Source organism: Pristis pectinata, chromosome 1 (assembly GCF_009764475.1).
Source record: "Pristis pectinata isolate sPriPec2 chromosome 1, sPriPec2.1.pri, whole genome shotgun sequence".
Taxonomy (NCBI): Eukaryota; Metazoa; Chordata; class Chondrichthyes; order Rhinopristiformes; family Pristidae; genus Pristis; species Pristis pectinata.
In genome coordinates this window covers 25,245,257-25,272,569 of record NC_067405.1, presented here as the reverse complement: position 1 = coordinate 25,272,569, position 27,313 = coordinate 25,245,257, and the positions used below count along the sequence as shown (strand labels likewise).

General features: G+C 41.9%; 1 protein-coding gene across 1 annotated transcript in view; it reads right to left on the bottom strand.

The window, feature by feature from the left end:
* LOC127583300 (low-density lipoprotein receptor-related protein 1-like) overlaps positions 1-27,313 on the bottom strand; it is a 1,307,163-nt gene that overhangs the window by 897,628 nt on the left and 382,222 nt on the right. The window lies entirely within an intron of this gene.

Genomic DNA, 27,313 nt, shown 5'->3' with positions numbered 1-27,313 from the left:
GATGAGAAGTCGGAGGTAGAGATTCATGCTACATTCAAGTACCACCTGGATGGGCACTTGAATCACCAAGGCATTGAAAGCCACGGATCAAATGCTGGTAAATGGGATTATTATGGAGAGGTATCTGATGATCGGCATGGACCTGGTAGGCCAAAGGGCCAATTTCTGTACTCTGTGACTATTTAACAAAAATAAGGAAGCTGCACGCAACAGAACTGCAATTCTGAATTGAATAAGTTAGTTATAATAGTAGTTATTGCAAACCTTCATGCAAAGAATATATTCACAAATTCAGTTGCACAATAAATGCCTGGGACTGATCTGATCAGGCAAATGCCAATTCACTTAAATATTTATTATGGCTTATTGATCATACTGCTCTTGAATGATCCTTGTGCTTCACCTACTGTAACCATGTCAATTTTAGCCATCTATTAAAATAAGATAGCTGTCAACCACAATGAATAGTTGCACATTGCTGACTCTTGAGAGAACAAGGCTGGGATAATCTGATAACATGCTAAACACATGCTTAATATGTTACTTTAATTCTGGTAGGACTGGCTGCAGTTACACATGTTCCCAATTGTAAATTTTTTACTTGCCAATTATTTTTTGCACTTATTAGGGACAGATTGTTCGTGTCTTGTATAATTGCTATTTGTTTATTCCTATGCGGATCTCAGTTTAAGGATAAATGCATAACATAAGCATGCAGTTGAGATTCTTTCAGAAAGAGAAATTTATCCATCTATTCTCCAATCAAATTAGGATAACCTAAGCAAAACAGGAATAGTTCTATCTATCCATCCTTTAGCAGGGCAGAAATTATAAACTTACAGCAGTAACTGTAACTACTGCAACTGTGTATCAAAAATCCTACCATGTGGTGCAGTCAGTCCTTCAAGGCATACAGTACAATCGCATCTACAGTACAATTCTTTCCCCTTTAATACAAAACAATAAACACAAAGAATAACAATTTACATACATACAAATAGACAATAAATTAACTATTTACAGCAATACACAGCTGTAAATTCAACCCAATTATAAATTCATTGGATTTTGCTGTCTCTTCATTCATTGAACTCTTCACTACAAGCTGCACTTGACATCTCTGCAATATTTACTTCAGACAGTGATAATCTTAGTGGACCACATATCCAGAGAGATCTCATGCAACTCTACTGATAAATTGAGTTCTTCAAATCTTGCTTCAAAATAATTGCCATCATAACTGTGAATACAGCATATTAAATATTCTTGACCACCATCTTGGAAATGCCTGTTCACATGAAGCTATTCACATAAAACTCACATATGCAACGTGATGTTCAAGTTGTTCATTAAGTTGCAATTGCTACATTATTGGATATTTTGAATCCAGTCATAATAATCTCTCCTTTAGTTGCCTCTTGAGGCTCCCTTTTTTTTGTGTCTCAGGTTTCACATCATTCGCAACCTGACCCTCCAGTCTGACTCTTTGGAGGTACCATACACACCGTCTTCTGTAACTTCTGAAGTCACAGAGTCACCTCCAGCTTTTGGGACCATATCCAAAACTTTCAACTCTGCCATGACTGTTTTCAGTTTGTCTTACTGCATGCCAGTGATACCATATTCGGTTGACATTCAGAAATTAATGCTTTCTGTAACATCCCACAGTGGAAATTCAGAACTTTTGAACTTCGTGCACATTGGATTGTTGTTCTCTCTTGAAGCACTTAATTCAATCTGCATTAAGTTCATAGAATCATACTGCATAGAAACAGGCCCTTCAGCCCACAGAATCTGTGCTGACAACCACCCGTTAATACTAATACCAATTTATTTTGCATGCATTCGCATTAGTTCCAGCCCCCCCACAGAGTCTACCACTCACCCACACACTGGGGCAATTTACAGTGACCTACAATTTCTTGGGATGAGAGAGAAAACTGGAGCACTCAGATGAAATCCACAGAGTCACAGGAAAAACATGGTCAGGTTAAACCCAGGTCATTGGAACTGTGAAGCTGCAGCTCTACTGCCTATGCTAATCAATGATCAATATGTTCAAATCAGAACACTTAACTATTCTATAAACAATGAGAGTGTTGTAGACATGGAGGTCTTCCTTTGCACGCATGCAGTCCTATTTTTTTCATTAGTTTCTGTGTCAGACTCAATTAATATTAACTCGCTACAGTAGCTCAAGCTGAGCTTTTTGTTTCTCATCTTATTTAGGAATTCTTGTAATGGCACAACTGTTGCCATGAGACTTTGTGAACTGGCTGTCTCATTATGAACTCTTCTTCAAACTGCACGTCATCAAGTTTTGTGAATAGTCTTATCGGTCTCAAATTATCAAGTCACTGTCTAAGTAATGCCCTTGATTCAAGCTGCTCATAACTGACCATATGCCACCACCTCTGGACTTAGAACATCTTTCCTTCTGGGACCCTTTACCACGACCTAATTGCTGATGGCTTGTCACTTGGCTCTGCAGTTAGGTTTCTTAATCTCTTGGTGGCCTCTGCAGGTGCTCCTGTAATAGAAACATTTTGCTTATATCTCACTGTCTTTACAATGTATCGATAGGGAACGATGGAGTACAGCACAATGGATACGTTGGTGCATGAGCTGACAAGAGTTCTGGACACTGGTCCAGAGACACAAGTTTGATTTCCATTGTTAGAGAATGGGGGGTTTTAATTTGTTAATACACATGGATTTTAGAAAAGGCTTTTGTAACTGTAACATTGTAAATACTGTATTGTCAGAGAAAACAATCCATCTGGTTCACTAATGCCCTTCAGAGGAAGAAATCTGCCATTTTTACCTAATCTGGTCTTCATGTAACTCAAGACCCCAATGTGATTAACTTCTATCTGCCTCCTCACTTGGAGGACAATTGGAGATATATAACAAATGTCAGCATTGCCAGCAAAGTACCATTCTTGTGAAAACAAAACACCTGCTTTACTCATTGACCCATGGCAAGCTAGCCAAATGTTCACCCCTTACAGTCAGACACCTAAATGTGCACCCTCCTGGGAAAGTCCCACATTTAACTGCTTAGCTCTCCTTTCATCCTAAGATTAAAATCCTTTTCAGATGACCTGTTGTCAAATTCTGCCTACACTAGTGCTGGTGCAACACCACCTGATCTCTTGTCATCACAGCTGCCCTCATGGAGGAAGTTGTCTATATTTAATGCACCCTCATTTGAGATAGTACCATCTCTCACCATTTTCTACAATTATTTTATTGGAGCTTCATGCTTTAATCTTGCTCTGCCTGTGTCTACTGGTTAGCAACCTTGGTGCCTTCTAGTTATCTACCTGGGCAGAGCCAGCGCAGCTCAAAAAATGGGAGGTTCCTGGAAATCTTCACTTCCAATTGCTATGAAAATTTCAGAAATAGTCCTTCAATCTGATGACTCGATCAGATTGATAGATTCCGATGATCACTGGTACAAGCTTATCGTCCATATCAATGTCAGGCAAATGGATTCATCTGTCTCCACTAGAAAGCCCAGTTACCTGCTCTGCAACTCAGAGGGTCCCTCCTGTTTTGTTGCCCAACATTATTTGATTCTGCCTTAATGGAAAGTGATCAAATTATGCCAGTCATACATCCGAGTCCATGATAAATGGATTTGCGACAGAATCAATGTAATGGTAGCTACTTCCTTAATCAACAAATTGGACTTAAATGTATTGTCATTATGAACCTTCACAGCTGTGCAGAGGATACTGTTCAACATTTATATTTCCAGCTGCTCGTTATCTTATTTTACTATGTATATGTTGCCAAAGAGGTATTGTTCCAGACCCTGGCCTCCATACAATTGAGGCAAACAGGGACTACTGTTCTTATAGGCAGTTATTTCTTTCAGGGATTTTCAAGTCTGCACAGTATAGAACATAAAACAGTACAGCACAGGAACAGGCCCTTCAGCTCACAATGTTGTGCTGAACCACTTACATTAGTAATAAAATGCCCAACTAAACTAATCCCTTCTGCCAACACAATGTCCATATTCTACAATTTCCCTCACATTCTGTGCCTATCGAAGAGATTCTTGAACATCCCTATCGTATTTGCCTCCATTCCGACCCCAGGCAGCACATTTCAGGCACCCAACACTCTCTATGTAAAAAAAACTTTCCCCGCACATCTCCTTTGAACTTTCCCCCTCTCACCTTAAATGCACTCCCTCTGGTATTAGACATTTCAACCCTGGGGAAAATATACTGGCTGTCTACTCTATCTATGCCTCTCATAACCTTAGAAACCTCTATCAGATCTCCCTTCAGCCTCTGCCACTCCAGAGAGAACAACCAAAGTTTGCCCAACCTATCCTCATAGCACATAGATAGATAGATAGACAGATAGATAGATATCTTTATTAGTCACATGTACATCGAAACACACAGTGAAATGCATCTTGTTGTGTAGTGTTTTGGGGGCAGGCCGCAAGTGTCGTCACGCTTCCGGCACCAACACAGCATGCTCACAACTTCCTAACCCGTACATCTTTGGAATGTGGGAGGAATCCCTCTAATCCAGGCAGCATTTTGGTAAACCTCTTCTGCACCCTCTCCAAAGCCACCACATCCTTCCTATAATGCGACAAGAACTGAATGCAATACTCTGAATGCGGCCTGACTGAAGTTTTATAAAGCTGCAGCATAACTTTCCTGACTCTTGAACTCAGTTCCTCGACTAATAAAGGCAAGCATGCCATATGCCTTCTTTATCACCCTTTCAACCTGCATAGCCACTTTTAGGCCGCTATGAACTTGGAACCCAAGATCCCTCTGCTCATCAACACTGTTATGGGTCCAGCCATTAACAGTGTACTGTCTCTTGACATTTGATCTCCCAAGGTGCAACACTTCACACTTGGCTGGGTTGAACTCCATCTGTCATTTCTCTGCCCATGTCTGCAACTGATCTATATCTGCTGCGTCCTTTGCCAGTCTTCTACACTATCCACAACACCACCAGTCTTCATATCATGTACAAATTTACTAACACACTCATGTACATTTTCATCCAGGTCATTTATATACATCACAAACAGCAGAGGTCACATCATGGAACCCTGAGGAACACAGACCTCCAGAATAAGTCCCATCAACCACTACCCTCTGTCTTTTACGGGCAAGCCAGTTCTGAATCCAAATGGCCAATTCACCTTAGATCCCATGCATCCTCATCTTCTGAATGAGCCTCCCTTGTCATGAATGAGCCTTGTCAAATGCCTTCCTAAAATCCATGTAAACAACATCCACAGCTCTATTTTCATCAATCACCCTCATCAGCTCGTCAAAAAACTTAATCAAATTAGTAAGGCACAACTTGCCCTGCACAAGGCCGTGTTGACTGTCCCTAATTAAGCTATGGTTTTCTAAATGTTCATAAATGTTCAACTCTGTGATAACTGTAGCATAAATACCATCTATAACAGACATTCTGAGGGTCTTATATATCCCATAACACCAACAGCAAGGCCTTCTGAATTTCACACTCACTTGTCCTCCCATCACGTCCCACCACAGACGGACATGACGCCTGCACTCAATAAGACAGGATCCTTGAGACAGGATACCTTGAGGCCCTCTTCATCATCACAGCGGACTTCAATCAGGCCAGCCCTAAGAGTGTGTTACCAAAATACTATCAGCACATCTCCTGCTCCACCAGGGGTGCAAACACCCTTGACCACTGCTGTACAACCATCAAAGATGATTTCCGAGCCACCCTTCGTCCTCACTTTGGGAAATCAGACCACCAGGCTGTGCTCCTTCTCCCTGCATACAAACAGAAGCTGAAACGGGAGGATCCAGTACAGTGAGTCATGCAGTGCTGGTCTGAGGAAGCAGATGAGCTCCTATATGACTGCTTTGAGACAGTGGACTGGTCTGTTTTCAAAGACTCAGTTGCCAGACTTGATGAGTATGCCACCACCATCACAGACTTTATCAGCAAGTGTGTGGAGGACTGTGTACCAAAGAAGACAATATGGAAAACCATGGATGAACAAGGAGATCCACTCCGTACTGAAGGCGAGGACTGCTGCACACAAATCTGGTGATCCTGATCTGTACAAGAAATTGAAGAAATTGATACCTTTGGAAAGCTATCAGGGATGCCAAGAGGCAATACTGACTCAAAATAGAGTCCCTGATCAGCCATCAGTTACGGCAGGGCTTACATGGCATAACATGCTACAAGACGAAGTCGGGCTGCATAGCTAACAACAGCACATCCCTTCCTGATGAACTTAACGCAATCTATGCACATTTTGAACAGAAGGGAAGTGGATTGTCATCATCCACCCTGACAGCCTCCAATGCAGCTGAACCTGTGATCACAGTAGAGGTCGCAAGATCAGTCTTCCGGAGAGTGAACACAAGGAAAGCACCTGGCCCAGATGGTGTCCCTGGCCGTGTGCTCAGATCTTGTGCTGATCAGCTGGCAAAAATATTTGCAGACATATTTAACCTCTCCCTGCTTCAATCTGAGGTTCCCACCTGTTTTAAGAAAACCACTATCATCCCGGTACCAAAGAAAAGCAAGGTAACATGCCTCAATGACTACCGACCAGTGGTTCTGACATCAGAGGTTGGTCATGGCACACATCAACTCCAGCCTCCCAGACAACCTGGACCCACTGCAATTCGCCTATCGTCGAAACAGGTCTACAGCGGATGCCATCTCCCTGGCCCTAAACTCAGCTGTGGAGCATCTGGACAGTAAAGACACCTACGTTAGACTATTGTTTATTGACTACAGCTCTGCCTTCAATACAATAATCCTAAGCAAGCTTGTCACCAAACTCCGAGACCTAGGACTCAACACCTCCCTCTGTAACTGGATCCTTGACTTTCTAACCAACAGACTGCAATCAGTGAGGATAGGCAGCAATACCTCCGGCACGATTATTCTCAACACTGGTGCCCCACAAGGCTGAGTCCTCAGCCCTCTACTCCCTATACACTCATGACTGTGTGGCCAGATTCTGCTCTAACTCCATCTACAAGTTTGCAGATGATACCACCATTGTAGGTCGTATCTCAAACAGCAATGAGTTGGAGTACAGGAAGGAGATAGAGAGCTTAGTGGAATTGTGTCATTACAATAACCTTTCCCTCAATGTCAACAAGACAAAAGAGCTGGTCATTGACTTCAGGAAAGGGGGCGGTGTACATGCACCTGTCTACATCAATGGTGCTGAGGTCGAGAGGATTGAGAGCTTCAAGTCCCTAGGAGTGAACATCACCAACAGCCTGTCCTGGTCAAATCACGTAGATGTCACGGCCAAGAAAGCTCACCAGTGCCTCTACTTCCTCAGGAGGCTAAAGAAATTTGGTTTGTTCCCTTTGACTCTCACCAACTTTTACAGATGCACCATAAAAAGCATCCTATCTGGATGTATCACGGCTTGGTACAGCAACTGCTCTGCCCAGGAACGCAAGAAACTGCAGAGAGTTGTGGACACAGCTCAGTGCATCATGGACACCAGCCTCCCCTCCTTGGACTCTGTCTTTACCTCTCGCTGTCTTGGTGAAGCAGCCAGCATAATCAAAGACCCCACCCACCTGGGTCATCCTCTCTTCCATCGGGTAGAAGATACAGGAGCCTGAGGGCACGTACCACTAGACCTAAGGACAGCTTCTACCCCACTGTGATAAGACTATTGAACAGTTCCCTTATACGATGAGATGGACTATGACCTCACGATCTACCTTGTTGTGACCTTGCACCGTATTGCACTGCACTTTCTCTGTAGCTGTGACACTTTACTCTGTACTGTTATTGTTTTTACCTGTACTACATCAATGCACTCTGTACTGACTCAATGTAACTGCACTGTGTAATGAATTGACCTGTACAATCAGTATGCAAGACAAGTTTTTCACTGTACCTCGGTACTAGTGACAATAATAAACCAATAGCAATACTCTTTTTCTCACTAAACCCACTTGCAATGTCCACCCAACTCAGCCTTGAAGAAGACAACGCCGCTACCATTATTTGTCTGGGCTCGTTCCCTGCATGCTTATCTGTCTTGCTCTGGGCACAATTCTACCTTGTGTTTCCAGCACTATGTTGATACTGTCAGCTATTTTATAAACTCCATCAGGCATTAACTCCACCTTATTTCTCATTTATTGGTCTGAAAATAGTGAATCTACTGAGTCCAGTTTAGGAATTGCATCCTTTGGCCAACGTCATCATAGAACAGTACAGCACTGCACAGGACCCTCGGCCCACGATGTCGTGCCGACCTATATAAACCTACTCCATGATCAATCTAACCCTTCGCTCCTACACAGCCCATAACTCTCTATTTTTCTTACTTCCATGTGCCTATCTAAGAGCCTTTTAATTGTCCCTATTGCATCAGCCTCTACAACCACCCCCAGCAGTGTCTTCCAGGCACCCACCACTCTCTGTGTAAAGAACTTACCTCTGACATCTCCCCTGAACATTCTCCTCTGACCCTAAACTGATGTCCTCTGGTATTTGCTATTACCGCCCTGGGGAAAAGGTTCTGACTGTCCACTCAATCTATACCCCTATAAATCTATCTACACACTCTATCAGTATGACAGTTACCAATATTTTCCTCTGTTCCCTGCTTGCATATTAAACTTGTAACTATTGAAGACTCCCATCTCCCCTAGATTAAAAAGTCACTTCATGATTTTTGCTATGTCGTATGAAACTTTGCTTATAGTTTATGAAGCTAAGTAGTCTCACCAAAGTTTCACATGGTTCTGACTCTACAACCTCTCCTCTTGTTTAGCTGTATTGCACTGTTAAAGACTATTCAAAAGAACTGGCAAATTAAGAAAACAAGTCAATTTTGAATTGCAGAGAGAGTGGGGAGGTATGTTTTGAACAAAGGGAATATATCTGATAGGGTGAGGCCAAGGCTGTTGTGGTGATGAACTGCTTACAAAGCCATTGGGTTGATCGGTGAGAGGAGTTAGAGAGAGAAAGCAAACAAAGGGACATATAAAAGATGTGAAACACTGGGGTCAGATATTTTAATTCACTTTTTTTTCCCATTGTCAATTTTTTCCCCATTTCTGTTTGCAGGGGACCAATTATCTGCCTTTACTGGTCTTTTCCTTTTGTTTTACATATCTATTAAATGTGCAAAACATTGGTGCAGCAGTTAGTTGTTCAAAGTTGTCTGTGAGGAGTTTACATGTTCGCCTGGTGACCATGTGGAGTTCTCCAAGTTCTCTAGTTTCTTTTCACATCCCAAAGATATGTTGGTTGGTCCATTAACTGACTACTGTAAATTATGCTTTGTGCAGGTGGGTGATAGGAGAATAAGAGAGTGTTGGTGGGTTTGTGAGATAGAATAGGTTATAGGGGAATGAGTTGGACAATGAATGATGGAATTGTTTCAAGAGCTGTCACAGACTCAATGGGTCAAAACACCAGCCTCTATGTCATCAAAAATATGTATTGGCGCCAGAGCATGGCGACTTGTTGCCACTCTCTGCAGATCTACTCATTACCAACACCAACACCAAAAGATGGCACTCATAACTCATCAGCTGGCCAAGATCAAGTTATCTTGTCTTACTTAAATGAAAACAGAAAATTCAGAAAACATTCAGGTCAGGCAGCATCTATGGAAACTGAATCAGAGTTGAGGTCTCATGTTGAAGATCCTTTGTCAGTTTGAAACCCCTTTGTTCTGACAATGAGTCTTTGACCTGAAACTTTAACATTGTTTCTCTTTCCATGGAATTTTCCGTTTCAGTTTCAGATTTGCAACATCTGTGATTTTTTGGTGCCTAATATTTTATATTAAAAACTAAATGAAAAATTGGCATTGTAAAACTAATGAACTCCAATTGATGGTAATTTTTAAAGAAAAAAATACATAAAGGTAAACACCATTAAAACCACATAAGATGAACTGTTATGTAACTATGTTTTATAATGCAAGTACAAATGACATTAGTGCTCAAGTGCACAAAACTCACTTAGGCAATCATGAATTGTGAACCCTTTCTCAAATGGTATGTATACACATGTAAAAGGAAATAAATATTAGAAGAGTGCAATTCACTCAATTTTATATATTACCTCGGACATTACAAATTGAGAGTCTTCTTAAAGCATTATGATTATTGTTTATTGTGAAATGCACATTAAAAATGTCAGGTACATTCATGGAAATAATCAATTTATCTCTTAAGCATTTGAATTGCTAATTATATAAAAGCAGAAAAAAATCCAATCTTAAAAAGCACATCAGCAAGGTAATGGCCTTTATTTGAGGCTCTAACTGTGTGAGAGGCTTGAACCCAGCAGCAGCTAATAGACAGGAGCAGCAGGATTCACTTAAGTAAATCATGCAACCATGTACTTGCTCAAAAATAGAAATATTCATTTACTATGTCCTGGAGAGACTTTTTTTGAAAAACTTAAGTGTAATTGGCATCTAATAAATGTACACGAGGACTTTAAAGTCACACATTTCTATATAGTGATATTTGTAGCAATACTTTACAATACTGAATTTCTTCAGTTCGTCTGATCACAGCTATTGGAAGTAGAACAGTAGTTGCTGAATGTCAAAAATATACACCTATTTTCTAATATTTTATTAAATGTTTGATTTCCCCAAGATTTGTATGTGCTCATTGGCATTATACACAAATCAGCTATGAATGACTTAGTTAACAACGATTAACTTTGAATGCATTTTAAGCATTTCATAATATGCATTGGATGGGCTGACTGCCTTTTACCTCCAGGAGAGAACTGGAGCATTTCTAAGTTGGAACAAAGATTGCATCACAGAGCAAGTAAGTGGATCAACAGTTAACTGACAATGTGATCATATGAACTGGTTGAGGGATTGTAAAAAATACAATTCTCAAGTGTTTTCTTCACTCATTAGTCATTTTTTTTTAATTTTGTTTTGTTTCTCCCAGGAGATAACATAGCTGCGTGGGAGTATTGTCATGCCAGACATGACACTGCAGACAACTCAAGTATGTCACAGGCATCGAGGCCCAGCTGGTTTCTTCCTGTCCATCATTTCCATAAATTTGTATGTTTAGCCAATTTTGACACTTCTGTTAGTTTCTTACTGCACATTTCAGGCATAAGCAAACTGAATTTATGACATGAATACTCTATCATAAATGCATAAATATCTGAAAAGCCTCTTGGACTTTATCATGCACACTCATTCACATTATCTGACAGCTTAGCAGCAATCATCTTTTCTGAAATTTTAAAATTTCCAGTAATTCTATCCAAACTAAATTGGAAAAAGAATTCAGATTTCAAGGCCATCAGATAAAATTTTCCTGACAACACTGTAATAATATAAATCAATTTTCAGCTATAAATAAGCCATTGCTAAGCAATCAAATGCTTTTAAGGATTTATTCCTGCAATGTTAGTTTTTAGCTTTCTCATAAATATGTAATATAATAGGTTCATGAAACTGACAACTAAAGATATGCATTTGGGCAATTCAAGTTGGAAAATTCCAAGTTTATACCACCCATTTGTTTTCAAATCATGAAAGTTGAAGACAGAGAGTCAGAATAAATGAGTCTCTTCATGCTGGAAGGATATTACGAGCTGGACTGCCCAAGGATCAGTTCTTGGCCCAAAATTATTTATTATAGAATCATGTAAAAGTATCTCAGTACGGGCCCTTTGGTCCACGATATCGTGCTGACCCATACAAACCTCCTCCATGATCAATCTAACCCTTCCCTCCTACACAGCCCATAACCCTCCATTTTTCTTACATCCATATGCCTATCTAAGAGACTTCTAAATGTTCCTATTGTATCAGCCTCTATCACCACCCCAGGCAGTGCGTTCCAGGCACCTACCACTCTCTGTGTAAAAAACCTACCTCTGACATCTCCCCGAAACTTCCCTCCTCTGACCTTAAACTGATGTCCTTGGGTATTGGCCACTGCCAACTTGGGGAAAAGGTGCTGGCTGTCCACTCTATCTATGCCCCTCATAATCTTATACACCTCTCTCAAGTTGCCTCTCATCCTCCAGAGAAAAGCTTTAGTTCGCTCAACCTTTCCACATAAGACATGTTCTCTAATCCAACCCGCATCCTGGTAAATCTCCTCTGCACCCTCTCTAAAGCTTCCACATCCTTCCTATAATGAGGCAAACAGAACTGAACACAGTACTCCAAGTATGGTCTAACCAGATATTTATAGAGCTGTAAGATTACCTCACAGCTCTTGAACTCAATCCCCCGACCAATGAAGACCAGCACACGACACACCTTCTTAATCACTCTATCAGCTTGGTGCAGCAACTTTGAGAGATCTATGAATCTGGACCCTAAGATCCCTCTGCTCCTCCACACTACTAAGAATCCTGCCATTAACCTTATACTCCGCCTTCAAGTTCATTCTTCCAAGGTGTACCACTTCACACTTTTCAGGATTGAACTTCATCTGCCACTTCTCCACCTAGCTCTGCATCCTGTTTATATCCTGTTGTAACCTACAACAACCTTCGACACCATCATCTCCAACCTTTGTGTAATCTGCAAATTTACTAACTCATCCATCCATTATAAAAATCACAAAGAGCAGGGGTCCCAGAACAGAACACCACTTGTCCCTGACCTCCAGGCAGAATACGCTCCATCTACTACCACCCTCTGCCTTCTGTGGGCAAGCCCATTCCAAATCCACGAAGCCATCTCCATGGATCCTATGCCTCATGACATTCTGGATTAGTTTACCATGGGGAACCTTGTCAAATGCCTTACTAAAGTCCATATACACCACATCCACTGCTCTACCTTCATCAATTTGTTTTATCTCCACCTCAAAAAACTCATTGAGGCTTTTGAAGCATGAGCTGCCCCTCACAAAGCTATGCTGACTATCCCTAATAAGACTATGCTTCTCCAAATGTTCATAAATCCTCTCCCTAAGAATCCTTTCCAATAGATTGCCCACCACTGATGTAAGACTCACTGGTCTATAATTCCCAGGATTATCCCTATTACCTTTCTTGAACAAGGGAATAACATTTGCTATCCACCAACCCTCTGGGACCAGTCCCATGGCCAGGGAGGATGCAAATATCATTGTCAATGCACCTGCAATCTCTTCTGTCACTTCCTGTAGTAACCTGGGGTATATCCCATCTGGCCCTGGGGACTTATCTTTCTTAATGTTTTTCAGAACCTCCAACACTACCTCTTTAACCTTAACATGCTCCAGCACATTAGCCTGTTCTACACTGACCTCACATTCATCAAAGTCCCTCTCCCTAGTGTTCACTGAAGCAAAGTATTCATGAAAGACCTCCCCAACCTCCCCTACCTCCAGGCACTTTTCCTCTCTTTATCCCTGAGCAGTTTTACCCTCAGTCATCCTCCTGTTCTTCATGTACATGTAGAACATCTTGGGGTTTTCCTTAATTCTACTCGCCAAGGCCTTCTTATGTCCCCTTCTAGCTCTCCTAAGTCCCTTCTTAAGCTCCTTACTGACTACTTTATAATTCTCAAGAGCCCTGCCTGGTTTTTGGTTCTTAAACCTTAAGTATACTTCCTTCTTCCTTTTGATTAAATGTTTCACCTCTCTTGTCAACCATGGTTCCTTTACCCTCCCATCCTTTTGCTATCTCAGTGGGACAAACCTATCCAGAACCCCATGCAAGTGTTCCCTAAACAGCCCCCACATTTCTGCCATGCATTTCCCTGAGAGCATCTGTTCCCAATTTCTGCTCTCAAGTTCCTGTCAAACACCAGCGTAATTAGCCGTCCCTGAATTAAAAACTTTCCCAGATCATCTGCTCCTATCATCCATGGCTATGCTAAAGGTCAGGGATAAGATATCTTTATTAGTCAGATGTACATCGAAACACACAGCGAAATACATCTTTTGTGTAGAGTGTTCTGGGGGCAGCCCGCAAGTGTCGCCACGCTTCCAGCGCCAACAACAGGGAGTTAAAGTCACTATGACTTTAAAGTCACTGTTAAAGTCTCACCCACCGAGTGGTCTGTCACCTGACCAGGTTCATTGCCTAGTACTAGATCCAGTATGGCCTCTCCTCTCTTCGGCCTGTCCACATACTGTGTCAGGAATCCTTCCTGGACACCTAACAAAATCTGCCCCATCTAAACCTTTTGCATTGAGGAGGTGCCAATCAATACTAGGGAAATTGAAGTCACTCATGACAACAACCCTGTTAATTTAGCACCTTTCCAAAAGCTGCCTACTTATATGCTCCTCAGTGTCCCAGTGGCTATTGGGGAGCCAGCAGAATATTCCCAATAGAGTATTGTCTCCTTCCTGTTTCTGACTTCCACCCACACTGAGTCAGTAGGTGATCCCTTCACAACGTCCTCCCTTTCTGCAGCTGTGATACTATCCCTGATTAACAATGCCTCTCCCAGTCCCCTCCCCTTTTACCTTCCTCCCTGTCCCTTTTGGAACATCTAAACCCTGTAACATCAAGCAGCCAATCCTGCCCTTGCGACCGCGGGTCTCTGTAATGGCCACAACATCATAATTCCACGTACTGATTCATGCTCTAAGTTCATCATCCTTAATCCTAATACCTCTCACATTAAAGTAAACACATTTCAATCCATCCAACTGACCGCATTTATGCCCTATCCACTGCCTATCCTTCTTTACAGTCTCTCTGCACATCGCATCTACCTTTACACCAACTGACCTAATACTCTGGTTCCCATCCCCCTGCTAACCTATTTTAAACCCTCCCCAACAGCTTTAGCAAACTTGACCGCAAGGACATTGGTCTCTCTTGAGTTCAGGTGTAACCCATCCTTTTTGTACAGGTCATACCTTCCCTAGAAGAGATGCCAGTGATCTACAAATCTGAAATCCTGCCCCCTGCACCAACTCTTCAGCCATGCATTCGTCTGCCATATCTTCCTATTTTTACCCACACTGGCATGTGGCACAGGCAGCAATCCAAATATTACCAACCTTGATGTCCTGCTTTTTAGTTTCCTTCCTAACTCCCAATATTCCCTCTTCAGGACATCATTCCTCTTCCCATCTATGTCCTTGACGTCCACTGTGTACCACAACTTCTGGCTGCTCACACTCCCCCTTAAGAGTGTGTGGACTTGATCCAAGACATCTCTGACCCTGGCACCTGAGAGGGACATACTATCCAGGAGTCTCGTTCTCGTCCACAGAATGTCCTATCTGTTCCCCTAACCAATGAATCCCCTATCACCACTGCACTCCTCTTCTCCCAACCCCTTCCTTTTTAAGCCACAGAGCCAGACTCAGTGCCGGAGTCCTGGCTGCTGTAGCTTTCTCCTGGTAGGTCATCCCCCGCAACAATATCCAAAACGATGTATTTGTTATTGAGGGGAATGGCCACAGGGGTACCTTGCACTGACTGCCTCCTCCCTTTCCCTCTGCTGGCGGTTACCCAGCTTCCTGCATCCTGCAACCTCAGTGTGACTGCCTCCTGAGTTACACACCACAGAAACAGGCCTGCAGCTCAGTTTGTCCATGCCAACCAAGGTGCCTTTCCTGAGCTGGTCCCATTTATCTGCATTTGGCCCATATCCCTCTCAACCTTTCCTATCCATTAATCTGTCCAAATGTATTTTCAATGTTGTAATTGTACCTGTCTCCACCACTTCCTCTGGCAGTTCACTCTATATACCCACCACCGTCCGTGTGAAAAACTTCCCCCTTAGGCCCCCTTTAAATTTTTCCCCTCTCACCTTAAACCACTAGTCTATCTTAAACCATCCTAGTGAATCTTTTCTGCATCTTCTCGAGCTTAATCACATCTTTCCTGTAGTATGGTGAGCAGAACTATGCACAATATTCTGGGTGCAGTCTCACCAAAATCCTATACAGCTGTAACATGAACTCCCAACTCTTGTACTCAATGTCCCATCCATTGAAGGCAAGCACGCCATATGCCTTCTTCACCACCTTGTCTACCTGTGATTCCACTTTCAGGGAAGTATGTACTTGTACCCCAGGTCCCTCTGTTCTGCAATACTCCCCAGGGCCCTGTCACTTGCTGTGTTTGTCCTGGCTCAGTTTTACTTCCCAAAATGATCACTTTGAACTTGTCTGAGTCAAATTCCATCTGCCATTCTTTTGCCCATTTTCCCAGTTGACCTAGATCCTGTCGTAACTTTAGACAACCTTCTTCACTGCCCACTACTCCAGCAATTTTGATGTCATCTGCAAATTCACTAATCATGCCACCTGCATTCTCATCCAAATCATCAAACAACAGGCACACCACTGCTCACAGGCCTCTAATCTGAAAAACAAACATCCACTACGACCTTCTTCTCCTTTCACAGAGCAAACTTTGCATCCAATTCGCTAGCTCACCCTGGAACCCATGTCATTTCACCTTCCCGACCAGTCTACCATGCGGGACCTTGTCAAAAGCCTTGCTAAAGTCCATGTAGATATCTTCTACTACCCTGCCCTCATCAATCATCTTGGTCACTTCTTCAAAACCTCAATTAAATTCAAGAGACGCAATATCCCAGGTACAAAGCTAAGCTGACTATCCCTAATCAGTCCCTGTATTTCTAAATGGAGACAAATCATGTCACTCAAATTTCTCTCCGGTAACTTTCCCACCACTTGATGTTCAGCTCACTGGCCTGTAGTTCTCTGGCTTATCTTTGTAGCCAGGCACAACACTCGCCACCTTCCAGTCATTCAGTACCTTTCCCGTGGCTGAGGGAGATCCAAAAATCTCTGCCGGGCCCCCAGCAATTTCTACCCTTGTTTCCCAAAACATCCTGGGAAACACTAGGTCAGGCCCCAGGCATTTAAACATCTTTATGCGCCTCAAGACTGCTGATCTTCTTCTTTAGTATTATTCATTATTAATGACTTGGAGGAAGGGGCAGAATATGAGGTATCCAAGTTTGCTGATGACACTAAAATAAGGCATTGCTACAATGAGGGTATTTGTACTCTGCAGCAGGATACAGATAGATTGAATGAATGGGCAAAAACTTGGCAAGTGGAGCTTAATGTGGGAAAATGCACTTCGTAAGATGAACCAAAAGGCAGGTTATTATCTAAATGGCGAGACATTGCAAATGAGTGCACTACGGAGGGATCCGGGTGTTCTTGTACATCAATCATAAGAAGTTAGCAGGTAGTTGAAGGCAAATGGCATATTGGTCTTTATTGCAAGGAAGTTGGAGGTTAGAAAGAGAAAAGTATTGTTACAGCCATATTGAGTGTTGGTGAAACCACTCCTAGAGTATCGTGTTGTTCTGGTATCCTTATTTAAGTAAAAAAATGTACTTGCTCTGGAAGAGATCTACTTGGTAATTCCTGGGATGAGATAGTTGACTTATCACAAATGGCTAAGGAAGCTGCAACTGTATTCCTTGGTATTTAGAAAAATGAGGGTTGATATTATTGAAGCATATAAAACCTAAGAAGGCATGGCCGGGTAGATGTTGAGATGTTTCCTCATGGGAGAGACTCGAATGAGAGGACATAGCTACAGGATAAAGGGATGGTCATTTAAAGCCAATATCTCATTTCACTTAATGTCATTTAAAGTCTCTATCATTTAAAGTCTCTATCTCAAATTTCTGAGATAGAGAATTCCTGAGACTTCTTGCGGAAGATGGCGAGTCTCAGGAATTCTCTATCTCAGAAATCTGTGTAGGCTGGATCTCTGGAGGTACCTAAGGATAAGGCAGAAAATCTTTTGAAAGATTGGGGAATTATGGGGAACTGGCACTGAAGAATTGAGGCCTGGGGCATTAAATGCTGATGCAGGCTTGATGGCCTACTCCTGCTCCTGTTTTCTTGTATTTCCTTATGTGTAAACCACAAAGATTCAAGAAATTATTCTCACCATTTGGTTACTAAGGATTGAAATTAAACATGTTTTAAGAGGCAGAGAAGGGAGGGAGGTGTAGAAACATTTTGTAACTCACAGAATTCCAGTACATTTTCTTCTCTATCCTCATCTGTCTTCCTACATCTCCACCTGACAGATCAGGAGCCATTAACAAGACATCAATACACTCTCTCAGCTCATACTTCCACCATTCATTTCATATAGTCTCTCTTGATCTTCATAGACATTCATTTTTTTTCTTTCCACCCCTCCTCCATCTCTTTATGTTGGATATTTAACTTTTGAAGTTCTCTTGAAAAGTTGTCAACCTGAAATTTTAACTCTGCTTCTCTCTCCATAGATGCTGCCAAGCCTGCTGAGTATTTTGAATATTTTCTGTTTTTATTTCATTTTAGGAAAAGATAAACCAATGAGCAGTAAGGTATGGGACTCAAGTTTGCACAGGTTGATTGAGAAGCTTAAATCCGCCACGTGGAAAAGCTTCTGTACCATTGTGATTGTCATCGCCAATTTGTCAGCAGAGTTTAGCAAATGATAAACATGGAGGTCAATAGTTTGAAGTTTATTATCTTTTTTTTAAATCAGAGAGCATTTGCCATGAGCCTTCCTTCAAGCTATTTAAGAAATTGATAGGTTTAAGATAATCTGTGGAATATTTGGTTTAATGATCATTTTTTCATCTGTGCGTTATATTTGATTTGCTAATTACCACAGATTTAGTAAATTCAAGCTCAGATTCAGGTAATAGAAACATAGAAACATAGAAAAACTACAGCACAATTCAGGCCTTTCAGCCCACAAAGCTGTGCTGAACATGTCCCTACCATAGAAATTACTAGGCTTACCCATAGCCCTCCATTTTTCTCAGCTCCATGTACCTATCCAACAGTCCCTTAAAAGACCCGATTGTATCCGCCTCTACTACCATTGCCGGCAGCCCAATCCACGTACTCACCACTCTCTGAGTAAAAAACTTACCCCTGACATCTCCTCTATACCTACTCACCAGCACCTTAAACCTATGTCCTCTTGTCGCCACCAATTCAGCCCTGGGGAAAAGCCCCTGACTACCTACCTGATCAATACCTCTCATCATCTTATATACCTCTATCAGGTCCCCCCCTCATCCCCTGTCGCTCCAAGGAGAAAAGGCCGAGTTCCCTCAATCTACTTTCATAAGGCATGCTCTGCATTCCAGGCAGCATCCTTGTAAATCTCCTCTGCACCCTTTCTATGGCTTCCACATCCTTCCTGTAGTGAGGTGACCAGAACTGAGCACAGTACTCCAAGTGGGGTCTGACCAGGGACCTATATAGCTACAACAATATCTCTCGGCTCCTAAATTCAATTCCCCGATTGATGAAGGACAATACACCATATGCCTTCTTAACCACAGAGTCAACCTGTGCAGCTGCTTTGAGTGTCCTATGGACTCAGACCCCAAGATCCCTCTGATCCTCCACACTGCCAAGAGTCCTACCATTAAGACTATATTCTGCCATCATATTTGACCTACCAAAATGAACCACTTCACACTTATCTGGGTTGAACTGCATCTGCCACTTCTCAGCCCAACTTTGCAGCCTATCTATGTCCCTCAGTAACCTTGACAGCCCTCAAAACTATCCACAACACCCCCAACCTTTGTGTCATTCGCAAACTTACTAACCCACCCCTCCACTTCCTCATCCAGGTTGTTTATAAAAATCACAAAGAGCAAGGGTCGCAGTACAGATCCCTAAGGTACACCACTGGTCACTGACCTCCACGTAGAATACGACCCTTCAACAACCACTCTTTGCCTTCTGTGGGCCAGCCAGTTCTGGATCCACAATGCAATGTCCCCTTGGATCTCATACCTCCTTACTTTCTCAATAAGCCTTGCAGGGGGTACCTTATCAAACGCCTTGCTGAAATCCATATACACTACATCTACTGCTCTCCCTTCATCGATGTGTTTAGTCACATCCTCAAAAAAGTCAATCAGGCTCGTAAGGCAGGACTTGCCCTTGACAAAGCCATGCTGACTATTCCTAATCATATTATAACTCTCCAAATGTTCATAAATCCTGCTTCTCAGAATCTTCTCCATCAGCTTACCAACCACTGAGGTAAGACTCACTGGTCTATAATTCCCTGGGCTATCCCTACTCCCCTTCTTGAATAAGGGAACAACATCCGCAACCCTCCAATCTTCCGGAACCTCTCCCATCTCCATCGATGATGCAAAGATCATCGTCAGAGGCTCCGCAATCACTTCCCTCGTCTCCCACAGCAGCCTGGTGTACATCTTATCCAGTCCTGGTGACTTATCCAACTTGATGCTTTCCAAAAGTTTCAGGACCTCCTCTTTCCTAATATCTACATGCTCAAGCTTTTCAGCCTGCTGCAAGTCCCCATGACAATCCCCTAGATCTTTTTCCATAGTGAGTACTGACGTAGAGCATTCATTAAGTACCTCCACTATTTCTTCCAGATCCATACACACTTTCCTACTGCTGCACTTGATAGGTCCTATTCTTTTGCATCTTATCCTCTTGGTCTTCACATACTTGTAGAATGCCTTGGGGTTTTCCTTAATCCTGCCTGCCAAGGCTTTCTCATGTCCCCTTCTGGCTCTCCTAATTTCCTTCTTAAACTCCTTCCTATTAGCCTTATATTCTTCCAGATCTCTAACATTACCTAGCTCTCTGTACCTTTTGTAAGCTTTTCTTTTCCTTTTGACTAGATTTATTACAGCCTTTGTACACCACGGTTCCTGTATCCTCTCGTGACTCCCCTGTCTCATTGGAACATGCCTATGCAGAACTTCACACAAGTATCCCTTGAATATTTGCCACATTTCTTCCATACTTTTCCCTGAAAACATCTGTTCCCAACTTAATCATCCAACTTCCTGCCTGAGAGCCTCATAATTCCCTTTACTCCAAGTAAACGCCTTTCTAGTCTGTCTGTTCCTATCTCTCTCCAGTGTTAACGTAAAGGAGATAGAATTATGATCACTATCACCAAAATGCTTTCCCACTGAGATATCTGACACCTGACCAGGTTCATTTCCCAATACCAAATCAAGCACGGTAGCGTAATGGTTAGAGCGACGCTATTACAGCGCCAGCGATCGGGTTTCGATTCCCGTCGCTGTCTGTAAGGAGTTTGTACGTTCTCTCGTGTCTGCGTGGGTTTCCTCCAGGTGCTCCGGTTTCCTCCCACATTGCAAAGATGTACGGGTAGGTTAATTTGGGTTTAAAAAATGGGCGGCACGGACTCGTTGAGCCGGAAGGGCCTGTTACCACGCTGTAAAATAAAATAAAATTTAAAAAAAGCACAGCCTCTCTTCTTGTAGTCAAGAACCCTTTCTGAACAGATTTAACAAACTCCACCCCATCTAAACCCCTCACTATCTGGAGATGCCAATCGACGTTTGGGAAATTAAAATCCCCCATCACAACAACTCTGTTATTCTCACACCTCTCTAGGACCTGCTTCTATATCTGCTCCTCAATATCCCTGTTACTATTGGGCAGCCTATAAAAAACACCCAGTAAGTAATTGACCCCTTCCTGTTCCTAACCTCCACCCACAGAGACTCTGTAGACAGTCCGTCTATGACGTCCACCTTGTCTGCAGCTGTGACACTATCTCTGATCAACAGTGCCACTCCCCCACCTCTTTTGCCTGCCTCCCTGTCCTTTCTGAAACATCTAAAACTCAGCACTGGAAGCAACCATTCCAGTCTCTGAGCCATCCAAATCTCCGTAATGGCCACCACACCATAGCTCCAAGTATTGATCCAAGTTCTAAGCTCATCCGCCTTGTTCACAATACTCCTTGTATTAAAATAGACACATCTAGATTGACTTCACACTACATATTGACAATCTTGTTCACAGCACTAAATATTTATATTTTTCTCAGTGGAATTCATTAAAAGTAATTTGGAAACTTGAGTTTGTTCTGAATATCTCAGAGTGTTCTTGGTCTTCCACATGATATGAGCACCTGGTCAGTAGATCCATCACACTCCACTGCTATTCTTGCTAGTGGGAGGCATAAGCCATCTTTAGATTAGAGGCTGCCATTGTCTGGTAGTACACTAAGCTACCTATTTGGTTGAATTGGTGGATCCCTGGTTGGAGGGATCTGAATGGAGAGGAATTTCTTCAGATTTTTCTTCTCTCCAAAGGAAATTCCTAGTTTTCTGGACCATTTTGTAAAAGTTTACCGGCTGTCTCTTTAATGACTCTTAATTAGGCTGCAGAATACCTGATAGGAATGGTTGCTGCATGCACCCGCCATGAGCACTTAAAACTCAATCAATTGGAGACACTAATTGGTATATTTTAGTAGTCTCCCACCAGTAGGCAAGCTGCTTCCTCAGTTAGAGATTGCATCTTGTCAGCTGGTTTCCATTGCACACTGCCTGTCTTTCAGTGAGTGTCCTGCTGTTAAAAGTCATCACCAATCTTTCTACAGCCAGAACTGGGCAATTCTTTGTGGGTAAATATACAGCTGCTGGTAAGCAAATCAGGTTTAGAACTTGGAAAATCAATACCCACAAAGCATTCAAATGAAAATCAGTGACTACAATCTCTTTCCCAGCCACATTTGAAAACAAGCAATTATTTACATTCAAATAATAATTTCTCCCAAATTGAAACGATAGAGCAGAAGATAAATTGCTATCTCTTAACAGATGGTGAAAGATTAGTTGCAATAATTCATTTTCAAACAGGCATGCACTGGAAAATCACACAATGATACATTATCTGATTATAAATAAGAATTTGTATTTTATAACTGAAATTTAAATTTTATGAGGGTAATTTTAACAATATGCATGAAATGCATGATGTCAAATAAAATAAAAGTAGGGCATACTGTTAATGGTCAGCAGGTCAGACAGGATCTGGGAGAAGAGAAAAAAAAGAGTTGATATATGTTGTCAATAATTTTTCATCCAAAGTAGGAAAAGTTGGAGTTAAAAAACATGGCAACATATTTATCTATCTCCGCCTTAAATATACTTAATGATCTGGCCTCCACCATCCTTGGGTGCAGAGAATTCCAGAGATTCACTGTCCTCTTAGAGAAGTTTCTACGCACCTTGGTTTTAAATAACCAGTGCCTTATTTTGTAGCTATGTCCCCATGTTTGTGAATCTCTGACCAGTGGAAACATTTCAACATCAACTCACTGTATTCGTCCAGCACATTGTTTGTGCTCAATATCTACCTTGTCAGGCCTCCTTATGATTTTATGTTTAAATAATATCACCCTTCATTCTTCTAAACTCCAAGGAATTCAAACCCAAACTGTCTAACTTCTCTTGACAGGACAACCCTTTCATCCCAGGAATTTGCCTGGTGGATCTCCTTTGGACTGCCTTCAATGTTACCATATCCTTCTCGCCTAATCACCCAATTTATATCCTGTTGCAGAATCACAATGTCCTCATTACAACATGCCCCTTCATAGATTCAGAGAGTACTCCAGCACAGAAGCAGGCCCTTTGGCCCATCTAGCTCATGCTGACCTGATCTTCTGCCCAGTTCCATTTACCAGCAACCGGACCATATCCCTCCAAACCCCTCCCATCCATGTACCTATCCAAACTTCTCTTAACTGTTGCAATTGAACCAGCATCTAGCACTTCCACTGGCAGCTCATTCCACACTCGCACCACTCTCTGAGTGAAGAAGTTTCACCTATTTTTGTTTCAGTAAAGGCAGGAAAGGATGTGAAGAACAAAAGAGAAGGTCTGCAATTGTGTGGAAACCAGGAGCGGCAGTGCTGACTGAAAGATCATGGAGAGACGTGAATGACAAAAGGAATATTTCCGGCAGATGTAAATAGGAAAAGTGAAATTCCCAGAAGAGGAGAAGGAGAAAAATCTGAATACTGCAAAACCAAAAACTGAACAATCATTTCCATTCTCTCAGCTCCTCTCTCTTTCACATCAGTCTTGACAAAAGCAACTTTCCACATCAGTGTTTTCAAGATGTCTTCCCCTTTCCTTAACTATGATTTTCTCTCTACCATAGCTGACAGGGCTCTCAAGTGTTTCTGTTCCATTTCCAGCACTTTTGCTCTCAAGCCCATCACCACCCACCCACTTCCCACTCCATCTAGAACAAGGATGGGGCTCCTTTCTCCCCCTCACTTTCCACTCCACCAGCCTCCACATTCAACTGATCATCTTCAATTTCCAATACCTCCAAAGTGATACACCACAAAGCACATCCTTCTCTTTCCTTTCAGCATTCCAAAAGACCTTTCCTTCATAATGCTCTGGGTCTCTCATCTCTGCCAACATCTACTTCTCACATAGTCGCAGGAAATGTAACACCTGTCCTCTTACATGTCCCATTTCTACTGTCCAGAGCCCTAAAAATTATTTCCAAGTGAAAGAGCAATTCACTTGTACCCCTCCCAAATTAGTACAATGTATTTGGTACTTGCATTGTGGTCTTCTTGACAGCAAGGAAACCAAACACAATATGGGTGACTATTTTGAAGGACACCATGATTCAGTCTACATCCAGTTATCTATCACTTTAATTGTCAATCTCACTCACGCTTTTATCTCGCTATCTATGACCTCCTACACTGTTTGAAGATAGTTTATGGGAAGTCCAAAAATCAACACTTCATCTTCCAGTTAGGCAGATTCCAGTCTTCAGGATTCAACAATAAATTCAACAAGTTTGCATAACCTGCCATTTCCATTTTGTGTCTCGTATATCCAGCATTCTTTTTTTTCTTCATTCTGCTATTTCAGATTTCATTCATCTCCTCTATTTTACACCTCCCTCATACACACCTTTTGTTATTCCCAGGTCTGGACCAGCCATCATCATCATGTGTGTCATTTAATCTCTCTTAGTCTTACCCTTTCACACTCCTCCCCTTTTGCTCTGCCCTTTCGTCTAATTTTTCTCACTCCTGATAAGAGATCATCAAGCTGTTTCTCTCACCATGGACACTGCCTGATCTGCTGAATATTTTCAGCTTTTCACTTTTTATTTCAGATTTCTAACATCTGGACTATTTCCCTTTTGGACATTGAGTAGGATGTCAATTGTACGTGGTGTCCATAGGAACTGTCCAGGCGACAAAACCAACTATACACCAGATTTTTGCAGTTTCCTGACAGGCAGGTGAAATTAAACTACCCTGGCACATTTGATGTTTGCAATAACAAGGCTGAAACACAGGAACTTTTTGCACTGACTTGCAGGAGAACCCAGATAAACCAATATCTAGATATCCATTTCTCAACATTTTGAGGTTCCCAATATTCATTGATTATGTCATAAAGAAATTAGTGGCATCCTAATTAAATGGCATTGCTGACGGTCTCTTCATTAAAATGTTGTAAAGCTTATACAGGAAATAGCTATTATCTCTCTAAGAAACACTGTTCCATGAATTATAATAATAATAATAACTCATACGCATCAAACTGGTGGTACTTAAAGCATCCATGAATAGAAATGGAAATAAATAGGAAATAAATATGCATTTTTTTTTATTTTGAGGAACTTCAGGCTTCAATAGCAGCAATAATTTGTTTCTGAAATCCCTGAACAATGAACAAAAAAGCTGGTATTCAAGCAATGAAACTCAATTATTTTTGCATGGATGTCCAAAGAGGCATTAGTGAAGAAAAAATATTCCCATACTGAAGAAGGATATTACAGACCAAAGGAACTATCAACATAGAGTTAACTTGCATACTGAAAGTAAAAAAAAATCAAATTTAGCTATGCCCAAATGGGCAGGCATACTCTGATGTAACAAAACTTGTTGGCAGGAAATAAATAATAATGCCTTTCACCATGAGGTGTTAGGAGATGATGAAGTCATCACCATTAATGCACATTTCATGGATTTCTTTAATATTTACATTAGGTATAAAGGCTAGAACAAAGAAATATCAACACCACAAGACACCCAGATACTGTCTAAAGTTGGTGATGCTAATGCATATACTAATCACACAGAGTAATTGGTGTCACCCTACGATGGCTTGTGACAGATAACTGAATCATGAAATTGTAATCATCTTATCTTTAAATATCGACAAAAATGTTGAGTTCTGTATCATCAGGAAGAGTGTGTGGACCACACCGATAAGGGTGCTCCTTTAGGCAAAAGATCAATTGAATATGTATGTTTCTGTTTTAGTTGAGAACAGACTGATTCTTTGCTCCACAGCACTCACTGTCTTTGAAAAGGAGAAGCACTGATGAGCAGACACTTTGTAACCTGGAGTGGATAAAGTAGAACAAATTGCCAGAAGAGAGCAACATAGATACAATTAAGGAAAAGTTAAATAAATTAAAATGAAGAAAAAAATATAGAGATATATTGATGGCCCGAGCTCTTATAATGAAACAGAAGGAAGTCATTTGGCCCACTGGGTTCATACTAGCTCCCAAGGAAGTTAACCAATTGGACTCATTCACCCTTTCCTTATCTCCCAATATTACTGCAATTTATTCTGCCTCACATACACCCACCGACTCCTGCTTGATTCTTTTTCCAATTAACTTACATTTAGGAATAATTTACAGTAACTAGATAATGTACCAGGATGTCTTTAGGATGTGGGAGAAAACCGAAGTATGTGCAGAAAATCCTCATGGCCGCAATGACAATGTGAAAACTCTGTACCAACATCAGGATGACCTTGTAATCTCAGACTCTGGGGATGACGTCTGGACATCTTTCAAGAGGGTGAACCTATGAAAGGTGTCTGGTCCAGATGATGTCCCTGGCCAAGTACTAAAGATCTGTGTGGACCAACTGGCTGGAGTATTTATGGACATATTCAACCTCTCGCTTCTGCGGTCTGGAGCTCCCACCTGGTTCAAAAAGACACCTATTGAAGATTGTGGTGACCTGCCTCCAGTAGCACTTACATCAACTGTAATGAAGTATTTCCTGAGGTTAGTTATGGCGCGAATCCACTCCTGCATCAGAGGTGACCTGGATCTGCTTCAACTTGCCTATCACCACAACAGGTCAACAGGAGATGCCATTTCTCTGGCTCTTCACTCTGCTCTGGACCATCTGGACAATAGGAAGACATGCTTCCAGTTGTTCATTGACTGGAGCTCGGCGTTCAACACAATCATCCCATCCAAGCTCATCAACAAGCTTCAAGACCCAGGCCTCTGTCCCTCCCTCTGCAACTGGATCCTCGACTTCTTCATTGGCAGACCTTAGTCAGTGAGGATTGGTAAAAGTGTCTCCTCCTTGCTGACCATCAACACAGGTGCGCCTTAAGGCTGCCTGCTTAGCCCCCTGCTCTACTCCCTATACACAGATGGCTGGGTGGCTAAGCACAGTTCCAATTGCATATAAAATTTGCCAATGACACCACTGTTGTTGGAAGAATCACAGGTGGTGATGAGTC